We start from the raw sequence: 14934 nt of genomic DNA on the forward strand, positions 1-14934 counted from the left end.
CATAAGGAACATCATAACATTGACTAAATTTGGTCCCATATTTGAAATGTGTGCAAAAAATTCACATTCATTAGTTTCCCTGACCTCAAACACCCCAATTTTCCACAATATTAAAACATTAAAATAAAAATGTTAGCTGTGAGAACAGAATAAAAGAAGCTGCTAGTTTACATTTTTTTCCACATGAGGTAATGTAATATTATAAGGAACATACATCTGTGTTATGTGTTTTATAGAACATGAATATTTAAGCAGATTTGGTGTCGGATCACCCCCTCCCCAGAAAAAGAGAGAAATTCTTGGAATAAGTAATTGGGTTTTTAAAGTTATGACAAGTTTTCTGAATATATCCTTAGAGTCTTTGAAAAGTTGTTTTATAACCCAGATTATCCTATATTTCCATAATATTATAATGCTATAATAATAATAAATCTGACTTTGTTATGAATTAAATATAAATTATAGAAGCTTTTAATATACTATATATTTTTTTGTTATTGTTTGTTTTTTTGAGTTGGAATCTCACTCCATCGCCCAGGCTAGAATGCAGTGGCACACTCACGGCCCCAGCGTCGAACTGTTGGGCTCCGGCGATCCTTCTGCCTCAGCCTTCCAAGTAGCCAGAACTACAGGTGTGTGTTACCATGTCTGGCTAATTTTTTCTTTATTGTAGAGACAAGGGCTCACCAAGTTCCCCAGGCTGGTCTGAATCCACCGGCTCAGGCAATTCACTCGCCTCAGTGTCCCAAAGTGCTAGGATTACAGGCTGAGCCACCAATACTGGCCAATATACTATATATTTACAAAGCTCAATGAATCTGAGAGTCCTTTATGAATTTGATAAACTGCTAAGTGTAGGTCTCTGATACTGTTTGGTGTTAGTTATTTGAAAAGCAGAGTAAAGTGAGGACAAACATTCTCAAAAAAAAGTCAAGCAATTAGCCAAAGAACAGTATTGATTCTGTATGCAACTTTGAAAGAAAAATAAAGTAGTAAATTTCAAAGCACACTAGAAATTTGAGAATTAGTTATCTTCTAAGGACTGGTCAGGAGTGCAGAGAAATACAAATCAAGTTGTTCTGCAAGAGATGGTAACTAAAGAAAGATCTACAGTCAGAAGAAATGTTGGTGGTAATTGTTGTCATGGAATTGTTTGGTTTCAAAGATTTCTTCATTTACTGGATTAAAATAAATAAATTAGAAAGAGTGAAAAAACAAGACTAGTGGAAGGCACAAAATAAAAAACGAGGGGAAAATTGGGGAAAGACCTAAGATAGCTGGAAAGGAGTTACATTAAGCTCAATACAGGTAGAACATTGAATTTAAGAAGACACACTCTGTGGGAACAGATGTGATGTAGGGAGCAGACCAGCGCTGTCGCTAGTGGTAGCAGGCCTTGAGTAAAGGCCCCAAGAGAAGGCAAGGTCTCACTTAATGGCCCCAAGCGAAGGTAAGCTCTCGCTTGATAGCTCTGCACCCTAGCCAAAGGCCGGGGATGCAGCTTGCTACAGGAAAGGGTGTCTCAGATGCACACACATCTGGGTGCACATAGTACAGATACAGCCCTAGCTACAACAAGATAACTGCAGAACAGCTGGCTTTTAGGTAGCAACAAAGTTGCCTTATAGCTCCCTCACAGATCTCGAATCCCTTCTTTGTGCTTGATTACAAAATACACGTGCTGAGCTAGTTCGGGGCCACCTCTCCATCAGAGGAAAGTGTCCCACCTGGCCCCAGCTGTTCTTTGTCTTTGTGTCTGTGACTTTCTTAATCTCTTGTCGCTTTCTCTCGGGACCCTCAAGGCAGCCGCGCCGGCCACGGCAAAACTAAAAGCAGATAAACAATAATAATTGAAGAAAAGTTTCATTATAAGTTAGAATGAAAAGATGTGAGTTTTCATGCCCAAAATTATCTTAGATGTTTCCTTTTTATTAAATGAGGTGAAATTATTTGGAGTGATAAAAGAGAACAAAGATAAACTTATGTCTTGAATCATTGGTAGTACCTTTGACAGAAATGCATTTAGCAAAAATGAAAGGACTAAAGACCAACAAAATTTACTGATTCAATTTACAAACTTCTGTTGAATGTCTCCTGTGTGTCAGTCCTTTTCTGTGTGTTGGAAGTATACCAGTAAGCAAAACAGGCATGAATCCCTATTCTCATGGAGCCTCGCCTTTCCTTTGGATTAACTAATGTATACAAGTTGGATGAATAAGTAAGAGTGGACATTGAGAACTCTGAATAAAGGACCCAGGAAAATGTTTAAAAGAACTCAGTTTAAAAGAAAAGTGAGTGGGAGTGCCCACAATCCTCCCACTTAGTCATCAAAGACTGGATCATCAAAAGGGCAGGATGACTCCTTACAGTCTGAAGTATATCAGTGAGATTTGTTTCTTGGCCCAATTCCTGACTGTCTGATGTCACTCAGATACCCTCTCAACCTCCAGGGACTGGGGGCCCACTGGGGCCCACCCAATCTGTAGCTCATTAATTTCTTGTTGCTGCATTTGAAACAAACTGATAAATTATCACTCTCAGAAACTTCGAGTGAGGGAAGATTCCTATAGGAGATTAGTAAGTAGATATTTCGTCAATTTTATTTCTTTGCTTTTTAGTGCCTGAAAAGAATGCCATATAATAGCAATATGTAAAATAGCTACATTTCATTGGTAGTTAGTACTAACATTTAATCATATGACTATTAGTAGAATTTAGGTTCATAGTTTTAAAGATAAACAATATTAATATCAGAGAAAGGCAGTTTCGTAAAGTTTTTTTGCAAGTTTTATTTTTTCAATAAACACATACTGAATTATAAACAACAAAAGCTTGAATTCAATATATGGAAGACTGAACATTTTCAGGCAAATTCTAAATTTTTAAAATATTTTTGCAATTTTTTTAACAGAAATATTAAACTTTGTTAAATGTCCATTTAAGGAGTATATCTCACCAACACACTGAGGAAGTTCAGTCCACATTCCACGAAAGCATGTAATTGATCTGTGTCCAATCATTACAAAAGTTTCTGTACAATTGAACTCCACTGACTCTCCATGGTGGTAGGGAGGGGCAGAAGACTGGACATAGCCATGTTCAAGCTCAGGTATATCTCCACAGGTACTCTCCTCCTCTGTGTAAATTTTACGAGAAAAGTTTATTGTTAAAATATAATTTATATATTTATGTGAATACTAAAAGTGTTAAATTTAGATTAAATATTAATATTTTGCATATTACCAATACACATTGGCAAAGTTGTCCATTGTCCATCAACACACTGAATTTTATTAGGCCCCTCCATCAGAAATCCAGGATTACAGCCATATTCCACCACTTCACTGTGTCCATATTCTTCTTTCTTTGCTTCCTTAACTTCCCCATTCAGTAGGTGAGGAGGTGGACCACATGACTGTACTTGCTCTACAATAGAAATGCTGTGTAAACAATGGCTAAATAATCTATTTTGCAATTTAAAAATCTAGTAAAATGGAGAGATTTTTCTCTTTTAATTTACGCTTCATTAAACAATGAAAAATGGTGTTCAAACTGAATTTATATTTCTCAATTGTATTACTTGTTCTAAAGCGGCATATTGGAGGAATATGTAAAATGTTATAATATGTTCAATAATCTAGATATTTTAAAGATGATGCATGCAAACCAATTAGCAAGTGTGATTATGAAAAATTATGTTTATTTCACATTTTATTTCATCATAACTTTTTGAAAAACCATCATTGAGGTAAGCATTTGATCAACATATTTTAAAATTGAATGATAGACACATGCAACTGAATTGACTATGTGTTGCTTAAATATTGTTTAGACATACCTAATGGAACTTGAGGTAAGAACTACATTATATTAAATGCTCACTATTTATGGTGGCTTTTGCAGGCAAAATGAAAAGTAACAAAAGAAATCCCTCCAATCACAGCCACTGTTATAATTTGGATGCTTTCTTCCTCCAAACCTCACACTGAAATTTTATTCTCAGTGTTGGAGGTGGGGCATAATGGGAGATAACTGGGTCATGGAGGTGGATCTCTCATGAATTTCTACATTTGCTCTTTCAGAGTGAGTGAGTTCTGACACTATCATTTTCTGTGAGAGTTGGATGTTTAAAAGAGTATGGGATACCTCTCCCTTGCTTCTTCTCTCATTATGTGACCTCTGCAAATGCTGGCTCCCCTTTCCATTCTGCCATGAGTGGAAGTAGCCTGAGGCCCTCACCAGATGCAAATGCCCTATCTTGAACTTACCAGTCATGAGAGTCATGAGAAAAAACTTTTGTATAAATTATCTAACCTTAGTTAATTCTTTATAACAACATAAAACAAAGACAGCAATGATATATGTGTCCATGAATACCTCTAATATGTCTTTTAAAAAATAATTCAAGACACTGGAAGTACACAGAAAATTAAGAGAAACAAAGTTATTATTTTATGTTCTAATTCTTGTTTCAGCAATTGTAAGATGAATACTCACCTTTACATGTTGGGAGGTCAGGAGACCATCCAAAGTGGTAGCACTGAACTAATTCTGGACCAACTAGTTTACGCCCCTGTTTGCAGAAGAATTTCAACACTTCTCCAACTTTATAGTGGTTTTTCTTGGAATCAGGTTCTAAGTACAAATTTATTGTAGGAAGAGCACATTCTCTTTCTAAAAAAATAATTTAATGATAAGTCATAATTAAACATTATCAAAGTAAATTTTTTGTGTGTCATATAAAATAAGGTAGGTACTAGGTGACACAAACAGAGGGACATCAGATAAATTCTTTTTCTTAAAATAATGTTATGTATTAGGCTTATCCACTCTCTAAGTTGATATAAGAATGCTTGTGAAATAGCATGATGTTGAACAGCACTACATTTGTCTTAAAAAATAATTTGTAAAATATAATTTGTAAAATTCAACTTGCTTACACTAAATCTGGTTTTAATCACCAACAGTTATGAAATTTAAATTTATATTTTTTACACAGAACATGAAATTATTTCCTCATACTAAAAAATCTGTACTTTAATTTTTAATTTACATATTTAAACAACTACTGGGGTCTTTCTTTAAAGATAACTAACTAAAGACATCAGACATCAATCTCCTCAGAAAGAATAACCAAAGTTACAGATGAATTATCATAACTCAAATAAATTATCATTGTAAGGGTTCTGAAAACCAGTGAGGAAATTGTGAAAAGAAGTTAGGGCACAAAAAAGAAGGAAACAAGAGGTTGGGAGAGATCAGCTAAGAACCTGAGGGACTTGGTATTTCATAGAGCATGGACATGGTGAGGGACACTTCTCTTCCCCCTCTCACTGCTCTGGATACAGCAGTGGCTGTTCATATGGGAGGCTGGTATAAGTGTGCTATATGACATAAATTCTTGTGATATTAGGGTTGGCTGCATCCCCACAGGTGGTGTGCCTACCAAGCCTGGGCACTGAAAATAAGGGTTATAGATATTCCCGAGGAAAAAAGAAAAAGTTAAAAGTTAAAAAAAACCTATTTGAGAAAATAATGGTGGAAAACTCCCTTAGTCTTACTAGAGATTTAGACAACCAGATACAAAAGATTCAGAGAACTCCAAGAATATATATTGCAAAATGAACTTCAACAAACAATACAGTTATCAAGCTACTTAAAATCAGTATGACAGAGAAAAGTATAAGATCAGCAAAAGAAGTGTAGTCAAGTATAAAGTCACACACTAACAGTGGACTTCTCAGTGGAAATTTTACAACTCAGAAAAGATTGTGGTCCTAATTTTAAGTGTCTCAGAGGAAAAAAAAAAAAAAAAAAAAGATGTCAATTACAAATTTTGTTTCCGCTAAACTATTTTCTATGAGTGAAAGAGAAATAAAATCTTTCTCAGACAAGCTAACACTAAAGAAACTCATCACTGTTAGATCGGCCCCTACAAGAAATGCTCAAGGGAGTTCTAAGCATGAAAAAAAAAGGTTGTTACTTATTATCATAAAAACACATGAAAGTATAAAATTCAGAGGTCTTATAAAACAAGTATACAGTAGAGACTACAAAGTAACTAGGTAACAACTAATATAATGATAGGAACTAAACCTCACATAAAAATATCAAATTCCAGGCTGGGCTCAGTGGCTCAGACTGTAATCTCAACACTTTGGGAGACTGAGGTGAGTGGATTGCCTGAGCCCGCGGGTTTGAGACCAGCCCAGGCAACTTGGTGAGACTCGTCTCTACAAATAAATCAAAAATTAGCTGGGCATGGTAGTTCCGGCTACTTGGAAGGCCAAAGCGGAAGGATCACTGGAGCCCAGCAGGTCAATGCTAGGGTGGCCGTGAGTGTGCCATGGCACTCCAGCCTAAGTGACAGAGTGAGAATACAACTCAAAAAAAAAAAAAATTAAATTCCAGTGCAAATGGATTAATGCTCCACTTGAAAGATATAGATTAGCAGAATGGATTTTTTCTAAAAAAAAAAAAAGCAGAATCCAACTATGTGATGCTTATAAGAAACCCACCTAAATGTAAAGACATCAATAGCTTCAAGGTAAAGGTGCTTAAAATTAGATTCCATGCAAATGAAAAGCAAAAGTGAGCAGGAGTAGCTATACTTATAACAGATAGAACAGACTTTAAAAAATAATACTAAAAGAAAAAAAGGTCATTATATAATAATAAAATAATCAAAAATATATTATATTTCTAATTATATATGCACTTTAAACTGGACCACCCAAATTCATAAAACAACTATTGCTAGAACTAGTAAAAGAGAGGGAAAGCAATGAAATAATAGTAGAGGACTTCAACACCACCCTGACAGCACTACACAGATCATCAAGACAAAAAAAAAAAAAAAAAATCAACAAAGAAACACTGAACTTAAATTAAGCTCTAGACCAAACAGTCCTAACAAAAAATTATAAAACATTCCACCCAATGACCATAGAACATACATTCTTCTCAACTAGGTGTAGAACATTCTCCAAATAACAAGTATCTTCCTGTGCCATATTGGAATGAAACTAAAAATCAATACTAAGAAAAACTCAAAAATATATAATGACATGAGAATTCAACAACCTGCTCCTGAGTGATCTTTGGGTTAATGACAAAATTAACATAGACATTTTAAATATGTTTGAAACAAATGAAAATAGACACACAGCATACCAAAAAATATCTGAAATACAGTAAAAGTAGTGGTAAGAGGGAAGTTTATACTCTTAAATGCCTTCATTAATAAGATGAAAAGATCATAAATTAACCTAACATAGCACCTCAAGAAATGAGAAAACCAAGAATCAATCAAACCCAAAGCTACCAGAAGAAAAAATAATAAAAATCAGATCAGAACTAAATAAAATTGTTAACAGAACTAAATAACATTTTGACAAAAATTGAAAGGAATTACTGAAACAAAAAGTTTCTTCAAGAAAATAAAATTGAGAGATCACTAGCTAACTCACCAGGAAAATAAGAAGATACAAATAAGCACAGTCATACTTTCTTTTTAAAAGAGACATTACAACTTATACCACAGAAATACAAAAGGTAATCAGAGACTACTAGGACAATTCTACAATCTTTTTTTTTTTTTTTTTTTTTTAGAAAACCTAAAAAAAAATGGACAAACTCCTGAAACCCTACAATTTTCAAGATTGAACAAGGAAAAAATAAAAATATTGAAATGACCAAAACTAAGCCCTGATATTGAATCAGTAATTAAAATATCCCAAGGAAAAAAAAATCCAGGACCAGACAGAATCACAGTCAAATTCTACTAGATGTACAAAGAATAGTTGGTACTTATGTCATGGAAACTGTTTCAAAAATTGAGGAGAACATCTTTTCTAGCTAATTCTGCTAAACACGTATCACATTGATACAAAAGCCAGGCAGGACTACAAGAAAAAAAAATCCACAGACTAATATCCCTGGTGAACATAGACGTAAAAATCCTCAAAAAGAAAGAAAGAAAGAAAAAGAAATACTAACAAATGGAATCTAACAGCACATTTAAAGATAATATATTATAGGTCAGGGATGGAAAAAATGGGTCAACATATGCAAATATTTTAACGTGATTGAGCACATAAACAGAACTATAAACAAAAACCCTGTGATCATCTCAGTAGATGCAGACAAAACATTTGATAAAATGCAGCTCTCTTTTATAATAAAATGAGAATGCAGCTCTCTTTCAAAATAAAAATACGCATAGAAATAACATACATCAAAATAATAAAAGTCATATAAGAATAACCCACAAACAGCATCTACTAAATGGGGAAATGTTGAAAGCATTCCCCCTAAGAACCAAAAAAAAAAGGATGCCCACTTTCACTACTTCTAGTCAATACATTACTGAAAGTTCTACCCAGAGCAATCAGCCAAGAGAAAAAAAATAAAAGACATCCAGACTGGAAATGAGGAAGTCAAATTACTTGTGTTTGCTAATGATGTGATCTTATACTTAGAAAACCTGAAAGATTCCTTCAAAAGATTCCTAGATTTGATAAGTGAATTCAGTTTATTTGATAAATTTGATTCTAATAAGTGAATTTAGTAAATTCAGAAAATAAGATCAATGTACAAAAATGACAGTTCTATGTACCAGTAATAACATAACTGAGATCCAAATCAAGAACTCAATCTCATTTACAATAGCTACAAAAAAAAGACCCCAGGAATACATTTAACCAAGGAAGTAAAAGACTTCTCCAAGAAAAACTATAAAACATTGAAGAAAGAAATCAGAGATGACACAAGCAAATAGAAAAACATCTCATGCTCATGGATTGGATTAATGAATATTGTTAAACTATCCGATACTTTCCAAAACAATCTACAGATTCAATGCAATTTCTATCAAAATATCAACATCATTTCTTTACAAATTTTTAAAAAACCCTAAAATTCAAAAGAACCAAGAAAGAACCAAAATAGTCAAAGTAATCTTAAGCAAAAAGAACAAAGCTGGAGGCATCACATTACCTGACTTTGAATTATATTATGATGTTATAGTAATTAAAGCAGTATGATATTCATACAAAATTAGACACATAGGTCAATGAAACAGGATAGATAACTCAGAAATAAAGCCACATAGCAACAACAAACTGACCTTTGACAAGGCAGACAAAAATATACACTGGGAAACGACACCCTATTCAATAAATGGTGCTGGGAACATTGAACAGACATATACAAAAGAATGAAATGCCCCCCTATCTCTCACCACAAAAAATAATTAACTGAAGATGGAGTGAAGAACATAAATATAAGGCCTGAAGCTATTAAAATGCTATAAGAAACTCTAGAAAATTCTCTTATGATCATTGACTTAGGCAATGAACTTGTGACAAAGTCTTCAAAAGTAATTCAACAAAAACAAAAGTAGACAGTGGGATTTGATTAAACTAAAAGACTTCTGCACAGTAAAATGAATAATTAGCAGAGTAAGCAGGCAATCCAAAGAGTAGGACAAAATATTTGCAAACTATCATCTGACAAATGAGTAATATCCATTATGTGCAAGAAACTTAGAAAACTCAACAAAACAAAACCCAATGACTCTACTTAAAAGTGGTCAAACACCTGAACAGATATTTACAAAAGAAAACATAAATGGCCAACAAATGTGAAAAAAGCTCAATATCACTAATCATCAGAGAAACTCAAAACCACAATAAGATAAAATTTTATGTTAATCGCAATGCCTATCATAAAAAATCCAAAAATCAATAGATGTTTGTGAGAATGCAGAAAAATGGGAATGCTTATACACAGTTAGTGGGAATGTAAATTAATAAAATCTCTATGGAAAACAATAATTATGGAAATTTCTCAAAAAACTAAAAATAGAACTACCCTTCAATCCAGCAATCCCACGACTGTGTGTCTACTCAATAAAAAATCATTTCATCAAAAATATAACTGCCTTTGTATATTTGTTGTAACACTGTGCACAATAGTAAAGGTATGAAATCAACTTAAGTATCCACCAACAGGTGAGTGAATAAAGAAAATATTATATTTCAGCAATAAAAAATGAAATTATGCCTTTTGCAAAAACATGGAAGAAACTGGAGGTCATTATCTTAAGTAAAATAATTCAGAAACAGAGATTCAGCTACTGCATGTTCTCATTTATGAGTGGGTACTAAATAATGTTTACACATGAAAATAGAGAATAGAATAATAGACACTGGGAATTCAGAAAGGTGGAAGGGTGAAAGGGAGTGAGAGATGAAAAATTACCTAATGGGTACAATGTACATTATTTGGGTGATTAGTACACTTAAAGCCCAGACTTCACCAATATGCAATATAGCCATGTAATAAAACTGCATTTGTATCCCTAAAACATATAAAAATAAAAATCAATGGAAACATCTGAAAAGTTAAATGAAAAACTGAGTAAAAGTCAAAGAATAATGATTAGATAGTCGGTAATTACAGAGTCAAAGATAGCTTTACTTCACTAAAAGTAAACAACCTTCAATAATTCCTTGTCTCATGCCTGCTTATAGTTATGAATGATTGATATACAGTATACATCACAAGAAAGATATATTCTTTGCAATTATTTATTAAAGAACTTTTCTACACTAAAAAGTAGTTAATTAAAATTAGTTGTTTAATGTAGTGAGGAAACAGACAAGAAAGTATTTCTAATGTATTTTAGGCTATTGAAACGTTAAAAAATTACTTCAGTAATATATTAAAAATAAAGAAAACAAACAGAAATATTTTAAGGTCACACAGAAAGACATATTTTAGGTGCCCTGAATATTTATTTCAATATGCAGCTATTTTTATAATACCTACAATTTACATTACAATTAGTATATTATTAGTTATTCTGATTCAAATTAGAAACATGTAGAATTATATCTTACATTTTAAAATGTTATATTTGCACCATTAATTGCAAAACATTATCTAAAAAATAATTTTTGTTATCCAGAGTCTTCCTTTCTTGTTAATTTAGAAAAGTAAATGTAGAAATCAAAAATTAGAATCACACTCAAAAGAAAAGTCATAGCATCTAAAAGTCAAGTACCAGTATGTAATATGAATTAGATTTCAAAATACTTTTTAAAAGTAACACCAAAAAATGATAATTAAAGAAATTTGCTTTCTTTTTCAATATGAAATTTTTCAGATTGAGAAAATCGCATTTTAATAAGAATCACAGGGATTCATGTCCTAAAAGTCTATTCCAATTCTCTACATAGCAATGATTTTATTTGTGTGTGTGTGTGTATTTTGTCCTAATTTTATATAAATTCTCATCCTCATCACATTGTGAAAAGCACTGGCATAACAAGAAAAAAAATACTCTTAACTGATGGGTATTATTCCATTGCTATATTTACATATAGATAATAACTTATAACACGTAATTTAAAGAAGAGTGTGAATGAACTTACCCTGAACTAAAAATACTAGTCTTTATCCAAAAGTCAAAATTCTAAATCCTAGTTCTGATATGTGAAATGTTAGTATGAATTTTTTTACTCTTAGTTATATATTCCTTTACTATTGCTGTAAACATTATTTAGATTTAGTGGTCTATAATAACAAGTCTCTGATAATTTCTCCCCAAAAGAGAGGCCTACTAGAACATTTGAAATAAACTCTAATATCAGTCAATATGTGTGCAGTTTTCTGCTATATGGCCAATGGAAGACTATTTGAAAAGAATACTAAGCTGTCATTTGTTCATTTAACTTTGGGAAGTCTACAATGTAATAACGAATTCCTAATTATGTTTTTATACGTTCATAAGTCTTTCTAAAATTAGCAATAGAAAGCCATTTTTTTACAAGAATTTCTACTGCTATGTCTGCTACTCCAATTTTCTCTCCTTCACATTTTCATGTCTGATGACACTGGAAAGACTGTGGGAATAATATATTCACAATTTTGCTTTTTTTTTTTAAGATCCTTCAAAATTAAAAAAGCTTCTGGTTTTATAAAACCTGAATCAGCCTATAATTACAGAAAACGTTCATATTTCTGTTAAATTAAGCCTCTCTTCTCACTTAGAATAAAATTCAAACTCTTTATGATCCGTACCTCATGCCTACTCTTCCAATGTTATTGAATGTCTCTCTCCTCCACTCAATTCAGGATCCAGGTTTTGTGATCTTGGAAATTTGTAAGTAGTTCAACTTCTTTGCTGTCTCAACTGTTGCACATCTTTTTGTCTCTATACTAAATGGTTTTCAACCTTTCTTAGCATAGATGCCTTCTTATATGAAATAGAGTCTCAATTCCCTCCTATTTTCTATTCAAATCATTAGATTTTCTGTTTCTTGAACACAGTGATATATAAAGTATATTGAAAATACTTTTATTATCTGATTAGCTATTTGGCTTATTTTATAGTTTGTTGTTTTTATTCTCCAATACTGGAATAAAAATTGTGGAAAGACAGACCTATGTTTGTATTTTCAACATTTTCTCTTACCTTATAATAGGTGTTTATGACATCCTGAATGAATAAAATTTAGCTGGCCCTTGACATCGCAACTTGGGTCTACCCTGTATCTACAATAAACTCACTGTCTCTCTCCTAACTGCCACTATTTAAAAACATTTCTACTCCATCCAGTGCTTCTTTTTCTTCTTCATGCATGCACTTTTCAATTTCAGATGATCTTGTCTCATATTTCAGAATAGAAACTTTCAGTTTCTGCTTCTTTCCAGTCTTAGCTATATACAGTCATTTTTCTTCATTCCTCCTATTACAAAGTTGTAAGTTGTCCTGTTGATATCAAAGCCCAGCTCTTTCATAGTACTCTGAATAACTTTTCTACCATATTCTCAGGGATCTATGTAAGTTATGTTTTCAGTCTCTGCAGCATCCCTCCTTCATATATTTTATGTAGTTTTCCATATTCTCTGATATATTTCATTTTAAAACAGAGCAAAATCACAAACCTTCCTTCAGTGCATAATTTCCTTAGCAAAAATCCTGAACTACACATTTGCTGCACATCCAGACTTCTTGCAAGAGTTTTATCCACAGTCAGTATTAAATCTATTGCTAGTCATTTTTCTATCTACGATCTTTCCCTTTTACTTTACTAAAAACCATTTCTTTACAGCTGACAGCAATATTGCCAAATCCATTCCATTTTTTATAATATTCTATTGAATATAATAGAATTAGATTGCAGGTTTTGGAATGTATCATATGCAACCACTTTGGTAACAAACTTATGTGAATAATTTACTAACCAAAGCAATCATTTAAAATATTAGAACAGTTGCAAATATTGAAACAATGTACAAATAAGAGAGTATTAAGAACGATTCAAATATGCTTTGTGTATTGACCAAAAATAAATGCTAAGCAAGTGGTAGAATTGGAATAAGAATTCAGACAGGATAATTTATTAATCAATATGCTATATTTCCTCTTTCTTTAAATTGTATTCTTTGGACATCTATGGAAACATTCTAGATTTTCTATTCTTTTTTCTGGATCCTCCCTTTTTCCCCATCTTCTTTGCTACCTCTTTCTCTTCTGTCTGACATCTACATGTTGCAGTGCTTTATGGTTCAGTCTTGAATGCTTTTTCTTCTCCAATTTGATGTTATCATTTATATGATGATGATATTAAATGTGTATCTCTTGACTCAATCTGTATCCAAATCTGTAGTCCATATACCTAATGTTGATGGTTTATTGGGCAGCTCAACGATAATAAGTATTAATCTGAAGTTCTGAGACTCCTCCTGAAATATTTTCTCTCCTGTCAGCACCATCTTACAAAATGGTATTGTCAATAACCTACACTTTTATAAGAAAAAAAATTTTTTTAAAGGCAGCATCAAGACGGTGATGGATCCAGTCGACTCTGAGAACCTCTGCATAGGTGAGTGTACAAAAGAACTAATCTGCATCCATTTGTGTGTGCAAGTTGGTGAGCAAATGTCAAACTAAGAGGAGACACGGGATCAAGCTCCTGGCCCCCCTGAAGAAACTGCTTCAATTTTCCACATCTCTGCATTCGGCACTCACTGCACACAGAAGGACCCACCTTCCCCAGGGCATTTCTCAGGAAAAGGCAGAAGAAATCAGTTGCCTAATGACACCTGGCACCTGGCCTATACCACCACCTATGGCAACAGACCTGACACTGGCAGCAGAGTCCATGGAGAAACCACAGGGACAAAATCTGGAGCTGAACCCAGCCAGAAGAGAAAACATGGACCACTGCCTTTTTCTCTGTCCCAGAACTTGGCAGAGGCCTGCTTTATCTCACTCAATTCTGAGCAGTCAGCATCTTGACACTGAGGGGTGATCTCCATACCCATCTAAAATTGATCATTACTTGCCCAGAGAGGATATGCCAAGTGCAGGACACCAGAGAGGCAGATGCCCCACCCCCACACTGGACCAAACACAGAAGCATGCAATTGGAGTGAGAGACCAACCAGCAGACAACATGGGAACTTTTCCTGGGAAGAACTGCTGGAGCAAGCTGAATGTTGGCAGCCAGAACTTTGGAGGCAATGTAGCAAGGGAGTTTGAGGCAGAGCCCTAGGGAAGCAGTGTGGAGAGGACACCCTGAGCCTGGACTGGCCTCCAGAGCCTTGCCGCTGGAGACCGGTAACTGCTGGGAAGTGAGCTATTGACCCCATTTGTGGCAGGAGCAGCAGCCAGCAAAGAAACTGAGCAGGCTCTCTAACTCCTGGGCAGAGATGTGCTCCAGGGCAGCCTCTGTGGAAGAGCAGAACTGCTCTTGAAACCAGGAGTTGATCTCTGCATTGTTCTTTCTGACCTCAGAGAGCATTACCTCCAGTGCAAAAGCCTTGGCAGGTAATGGCAGATGCAGAACCCCAGATGATCCAGAAATAATAACAGTATATAGAACTCCATCCAAGAAATAAATAACAATGACCAGTATGGGA

The sequence above is a fragment of the Carlito syrichta genome, unplaced genomic scaffold (assembly GCF_000164805.1).
Source record: "Carlito syrichta isolate Samal-C Ts95f unplaced genomic scaffold, Tarsius_syrichta-2.0.1 Scaffold234365, whole genome shotgun sequence".
Lineage (NCBI taxonomy): Eukaryota > Metazoa > Chordata > Mammalia > Primates > Tarsiidae > Carlito > Carlito syrichta.